The sequence below is a fragment of the Panthera tigris genome, chromosome B1 (assembly GCF_018350195.1).
Source record: "Panthera tigris isolate Pti1 chromosome B1, P.tigris_Pti1_mat1.1, whole genome shotgun sequence".
Taxonomy (NCBI): domain Eukaryota; kingdom Metazoa; phylum Chordata; class Mammalia; order Carnivora; family Felidae; genus Panthera; species Panthera tigris.
The window spans coordinates 26,417,213-26,424,134 of NC_056663.1; the positions used below are offsets into that span (position 1 = coordinate 26,417,213).

Below are 6,922 nucleotides of genomic sequence, written 5' to 3' on the forward strand. Positions count from 1 at the left end.
AACCCCCAGTACAACAGACGCACTCACACACCGCCCTGGACATTCAGTTTGTCATGAGTAAAGCCTCGAGCTGGTGGTGCTTACAGCCCCCAAATAAACACCCACTTCCCTTGGGGGCATTGGGATTTATTTTATTTAAATTGCACAGATTGTTTTCATTCCTCCGTGTTTGAAGTCTTGAAGGCTGAAATCTGCTTCTCAGCTTTTTGCATGCATTTGTTGTAGTGATGGAGTCACCCCTGCGACACGGGCTGCTCCTATAGCAACAGCAACAAAACAAGATCAGGCCTCCACCAGGGTCAGGAAAGGAAACTCCCAAGAAAGTCGGGCAATGCAGTCATGGGTGTGGATGTCTCTTTTAGGGCCTGGTGAGCAGGCATGGAAGAAAAGCCAGGGTGACAAAGATGTTTTCATGATGAAGTCCTGCATTGTACTCATTCAGCTTAACATTTTTTAAAGTATGTCCTTCCTTTGGGGTTAGAACTTGGAATTCAGAGTTAATGCTTATTTCAAACAGTTACACGAAGGGAGAGTGTTACCCCTTAGTACATGTTCATACAATTGCATGTGTTATTATTGGTATTTTATATACATACATCCAATGTCTACTATATATTGCATATATAGTTATATTTAGAGTGTAGTATACGATGTAATTATATTCCATTTTTTTGAAACTTTTTGAAACTTCGTACTTCCAAGTAGATATTGTTCGGAAAACACTTGCACACTGTATACCTTGAAATTTCTCTTAAGTTCTTATGTTAAGTACAGAGTTGAGGTTCAAGATTCCTCTAGATCCAGACTAAAAAGCAGGGCTTCATTGCCTTCTAAAGGAAGGGTTCTCAACCCTATTAGACCCAAGACCCACTTTTTACAACCAATACTTTGTAACAGCCCCTTCTAAACTATTCTAACTATTCTAACTATTCTAAATTCTAATAATATTATTAGATATTATATTCTAATATAATATTAGAATATTATAATAGAATATTATAATAATATTCTAACTATTCTAAAGTGCATTCATACTTCGTATCATTCACCTATAACATAATTTTTAAAAAACCAACACAATATTCTAACATATAAAGGGGAGATAAAAAGAAAGTAATAATATGATACAAAGGCACGAATGGAGAAGGCATAATGAAGTAGACATTGAGTCCCACATGCAAGTGACGGCTATAAATGAAGCCTAATGCAGGTGTTTCATACTGGCAAGTAAAATACCCCAAGCCAGTGATAGGATTTTCTGCAATGGCAGGCAATTCTTAGCAGAGCAAGCAAAATAAAGTATGATCTTCCCTCTTTTTACATTGTAGTTGCCTTCATGGAACTCAGCGCATATTAAAACCCCACAAAAGATATTTTGTGTTTACATGTTTACATGTAAAATGCAGTTGGGTTCTGGGCTCAGATAATCATAAATAGGGTGTTGGGCTGTTGGATTTTCTTACACAAATATCTGGTGGGATGTTCAAAAGTTGACAGAACTGTCCCAGGCCAACAGTGCTACCCAAATATTGTGACAACTAATCCTCCCTCCCACACAGATTTCCAAAACATTCCCAGGGGTAATTTCAAAACACTCTACCTTTTAAACCACTGTTCTAAAGGACAGAACTCTGACTCCGACAGAGACATAACGCTAATGTGCTTTATTTATTGACTTGAAAAGTGAGTCAAAGAATGCAAGGCAAAGTTGCCGAAAAACAGACCATCTTAAAATCAAAGGGTGGGAAATTGATCCCAAAGAAAGGAGTCTCTTCCTGATGCTTGCTGCTTCTGGAGGGGACCGAAATGACTAGCTTACTCATGAACAGAAACAAACAAACAAACAAACAAACAAACAAACAAACAAAAAGAGTGAGGTCCCTCCAAAAGCTTTTCTAAGCATTTTATAAGTGCAGCTGGTCCCAAGATCAGGTGATGCCTTAGAAGCTCAGTCACGGGGAATAACGCTGTAGCAAATACATGACCAGTGATGAGCCAAATGAAATGGGGGGGATGAGACGCACTATTCTCAGTTTCTCCATCTCCAAACAGATGCCTTCTGTAGAAACCATGTCAAGCTGGCTTGAGCACAGGATCCCTTCCACAGGGCTAAGTGCCATTTGCTTGTCTGGAAATAGCATAAGTCACAGTCCTGATGCCAAATAGCAAAGTGGAGATGTGCAGGGTAGGAAGACTGGATGGAGAAGAAGAAGGCAAAGCACCAATTTTCAATCCCTGCTGTACATTGGGATCTCCTGGGAAGAGATTTTGACGTTCATCATCTTGGGCCTTTTCTTTCAGTAGATGTTGGCACATTTTATTGGTTTCATGTCCTTATTTTGCATACTATCTAGCCCCAGTTCTATTTCTTAGCACTGTTGGCTATTTCGATAGTTTGATCCTTCTGAATCAGGGCTCAGGATACTTGTAACACATTTTGTTATAAAATCAAAAACCAGCGACTCTACATTTGTTTCATTATCTGTCACCCCATCCACTTAACCTCCCATTCATCGAAGCTAAAAGCTTACTGTGTAGTTCTATCTTTTTCTCTCTCTAGTTCACACTCTTCTAACCATGAATGTATCATCACATTTTTAATGCAATGGTAGTCTCCTTCTTTTCCATCGGAATCCGTGCAATTAGCTTCATTTGTTCTACAGTGATATCTACCCACGGCCTTCTGACTTCATTGGCTGGGAGTAGGACTTCAGCATCAATTTTACAAGCTCATCAGGTGATTCTAACGTGTAGTCAGAGTGGAGAACATAAATCTGGCAACTGGAAATAAGAGCGAACATTTGTCCCTTTTGTCAGTCCGGAGTTTTTACAAAGGAAAGAAGGTTATAGCACCAGGTGTGAGGCTTAAATGAGAGAATATGTATAAATCATGCAGTGCTGTGCTTGATAGAAAGTGATCAATAAATAACTGCTATTTCATCATTATCATCTTATCATTTAATGAAATAAAATGTTAGATTGAAGATTCATATACAACATATTAGCGTCCATGAAGAAGTGGGCATTCCAAAATGTACACAAACAAACAAAAATCTTAAAATCATTTCCTTTGAACACGGATGAAGAGGCATTTATTTTATTATTATTTTTTTTAAATGTTTATTTTGTTTTTTAATTTTATTTATTTTTATTTTTTTAATGTTTATTTACTTTTGAGAGAGACAGAGACAGAGCGAGAGCAGGGGAGGGACAGAGAAAGAGAGGGAGACACAGAATCCAAAGCAGGCTCCAGGCTCTGAGCTGTCAGCACAGAGTCTGACGCGGGGCTCGAACCCACGACTGTGAGATCATGACCTGAGCTGAAGTCAGGTACTCAGCCAACTGAGCCACCCAGGTGCCCCAATGTTTATTTATTTTTGAGAGAGAGAGCGAGCAAGCAAACAAGTGAGTGAGCATGTGCACGAACAGGGGAGGGTCAGAGAGACAGGGGAACAGAGGCTCCAAAGCGGGCTCTGCACTGACAGCAGTGAGCCCAATGTGGGGCTCGAACTCACAAACTGTGAGATCACGACCTGATCTGAAGTCAGACGCGTAACTGATTGAGCCCCCCAGGCACCTCTGAAGAGGTATTTAATAGATTTTCAGTGTTCCTAAATGAATCTGTTCCCAGTCTACTTGGGCATTCCCAGCCTTGAACCTGTCATTTCTGTCCATTTATGCTGTATGAATGCCAATCCCAGATGTGCACAGCCAGCACTTTTCTGGCGCTGAGGGCTCCCCAAAGCAGACAAGCACCTTCATGCATAATGCATGGCCTACTGGGTGGCGTAGGGGATAGGATGATCTATTGTATTGAGATCGAAAGAACAGGGTGGGTGAGTCAGGCTCCTAATCACTTCAATCCTTTCCTACCATCAGGAAGAGAGAGAGAGAGAGAGAGAGAGATAGTAGAGGGGTTGAGCAAGGGAGAAAGAGAGAAGGAGGAGGGAAAGGGAAGGAGAGGAGAAAGGCTTTTGCTTTAAGCCTCTCAAGTTCTCAGCTGGCCTAAATGACGTGAAGGATTCATTTGGCCTCGGCTAGAGACAAGTTCCAGGGGCTCCCCCAACAGCGCGATGACCTGCCCCTTGGGCCCCCTTTCCCCTAAGCCTCCTGAGCAGCCTGATATGACGAGGCATATCTAAGGGGTAATATGGAGGGAGATGCTCCCTCGCGAGAGCTAGATCAGAGTGCCTCCAATCCCCCTAACTTGCGTTGGCAAGGATCTGATTGGCAAGCAGGAGAATAGAACTTGGCTAACTTAGGAAGGAAGAACATCCTGGAAGGCTGCTCGGAGAGCTCCCATCACATGAGGAAGCTGGAAGAACTGGTTTAGAGACAAGCGTCAAAGGAGACAGGGCGGCTGGCAGAACCTCTCCACCACCCTACTTCTTGAAGCACCCCCAGACACAAGCAGTTTTAAGCTACCACGCTGGGTTTGCCTGGTGGAAGAGAAAGCAATTCCCCAAATGACTGAATGTCAAGACAGAGGCCTCACCCCTGTGACCGTGGATATAAATTTATCCTTGCCTCTGACCCAAACACATCGGCATTCCAGTTCCTAGAAGGTGATATGAGGGGAGAACTGAGGGGAGGCCAGAGTTTAAGGTTAATAAAGAACTATCTAATTTCAAACTATTATGATCATGCATATTCTCATAAAGACACAAATATTGAGTAGTGAGGAGATCATAGAACAAAGAGGATTTGTTTTTAAAAGTGTGCTTACTATATCATGATGTATTCTATCAGACCAGGCTGTCCTATCTTTATAGATATTTATACTCTGTCATTATCATGAAGCTGTATAAGACGGTTATTAAGAGCTTAAGCTTGGGGCACCTGGGTGGCCCAGTTGGCTAAGCATCCGACTTCAGCTCAGGTCATGATCTCGCAGTTCGCGAGTTCAAGCTCCGCATCAGGCTGACAGCTCAGAGCCTGGAGCCGGCTTCAAAATCTGTGTGTCCCTCTCTCTCTCTCTCTGGCCCTCCCCTCCCCTGCTCATGCTGTCTCTCTCTCTCTCTCTCTCTCAAAAATAAATAAACATTAAAAAAAAAAGAGCTTAAACTTCATAGTCAAATCCCAGCTCCACCCTTTATTGCTGTATGGCCTTAGACAAGTTACTTCACCTCTCTGTGCCTTATTTCCACATCTGTAAAATGGGAACAGCAATAGATCTACCTCACTGGGTTGCTGTGGGAACTCAATGCAATAATTCATACGTGACCAAGACATTGAATAATCAAGATTTATGTGATGTAATCAGAAAGAACCTTTGCTTCTCATTGGCCACTTATAATTAATTCAGTGGGAGGTCTTTTTTGAATGAAAAACCAGGCAGTTCCCTAATGTTTCTGACTATCCTTGTATGACAATAAAAAGTTCTAGAACCTCACTACGTTGCAAAAGACCATCACTCTTTGATGCTTAGGAAGTCATGTCCCGCGTAATAAAGGCTTCCAGTTTCTTTTTTCTTTCTTTCTTTTTTTTGCAACTGATTTTTTTATTTTCCAATCAGCCAACAGTCCCAACTTACTCTTTCTTCCCTTTTTAGGCAACGACGGTCCTTCTCCAGAGAAGGCGACGAATCTGCCGCCAGCTTCAACCGCTTCGACCTTTCTGACAGTGGATGTGAATTTCTGATGAAAGTGATCTTACCAAGTTTAAATTCATAATTGGGAATTCCCCTTCTAGTGTCTCCAGGCTTGACTGGGGAGGGACTGGGCCCTACACCTTTCTTCTTCCAGTCCGGTCTCTTTCGAGAGCCGGAGAAGGCACCGAAGCCCAGCTCTCCAGCATAGTCGCTGTGGTCAGCTTCGCCTTTCGGTGGGCTCATCCTGCCGAACTAGTCTTTCGGGCTCCTTGTAGCCCCGTGGGGCATTGAGCTCTAGGTTCACTTCGCACCCAATAATGGGCACGGCTTTGTCAGGCTTGGTCTCCATCACCCGCAGTTCATAAATCTCGTTGTAGTTGATGGCAACCACATCCCCTATGGTCAGGCAGGCAGTTTCTTCGTGCGTTTTCTAATACTGCTTTGGGGTCGGCGATGTCCGGGAAGTCGGGGCTCTGAGGCTGGAATTTGGAGTCCGTGGCTACTTGAAGGTTGCCACCCTCCACCTGGACCAAGCCCCCTTCTTCCAACAGCAAATTCTGCATCATCCAGTGTGGGAGGCAGCAGACGCCCTCGTTGGCCACAAACTCACAGTGGGCCATGCGCTCTGAGTTCTGGTTGGTCAGTTTCAACAGCATGGGGTAGGTGATGTTGAGTCCGCTGGGTAGATGGAGGCTGAGGGCGGCATAGTTATCTTCCCTCCTTTCTCCACATCTGCCCTGTCATTAGGCCCCGCGAGCATGGACCCCCAGAAGCAGCGGTACTGCATGGGGAAGTGGTTCTGGAAGACCCGGGGAATCGGCTGGTCAAACACGTTGGAGGAGAACATGATGGATCCTTGCGCCTGGCAGATGCCGCTTGGCCCAGAGAACGTTAGGATGCGAGCCCACCGACTCGCTCGGCTCACAGCCGCCGCCCAAGGGTTCCAGTTTCATCCAAGTTCCCCTGAGCTGGGGTCCTCCCCTCGGAAACCTATAGGGGGCACAATTCTCCTCTATTTGCTCACCTCGCCTCTCCGATCTTGATCTTCCAATTTGATAACCAGGAGTTCTCATCCGCTGAAGTGGGAGGAAGGGCAAGGGCGTGGGCAGAAAAGTTCTTACTTAACTGGTATCGTTGGAAGATGATTCTCCACCGTCTAGGCTTGGAAAATGTGAAAGGGAACTTCCTTTCCAGGGGTTTCAGAGTGCCCCACCGTGACGATCCAACTGCGCTTCTCACGCGGAAGGAAACGTATTTTTCTCCCCGTTGCCGCCCGTGGGCTGTGCACGTGTGTGTGTGTGTGCATGCGCACACGCGCGCGTGTGTATGCGT

At 44.5% G+C, this 6,922-nt stretch overlaps 1 pseudogene; it reads right to left on the reverse strand.

Annotated features, from left to right (window-relative positions):
- Positions 1-5,111: 5,111 nt before the first annotated feature.
- On the reverse strand, positions 5,112-6,611 carry LOC102959254 (annotated as a pseudogene).
- Between the last annotated feature and the right edge of the window lie 311 nt (positions 6,612-6,922).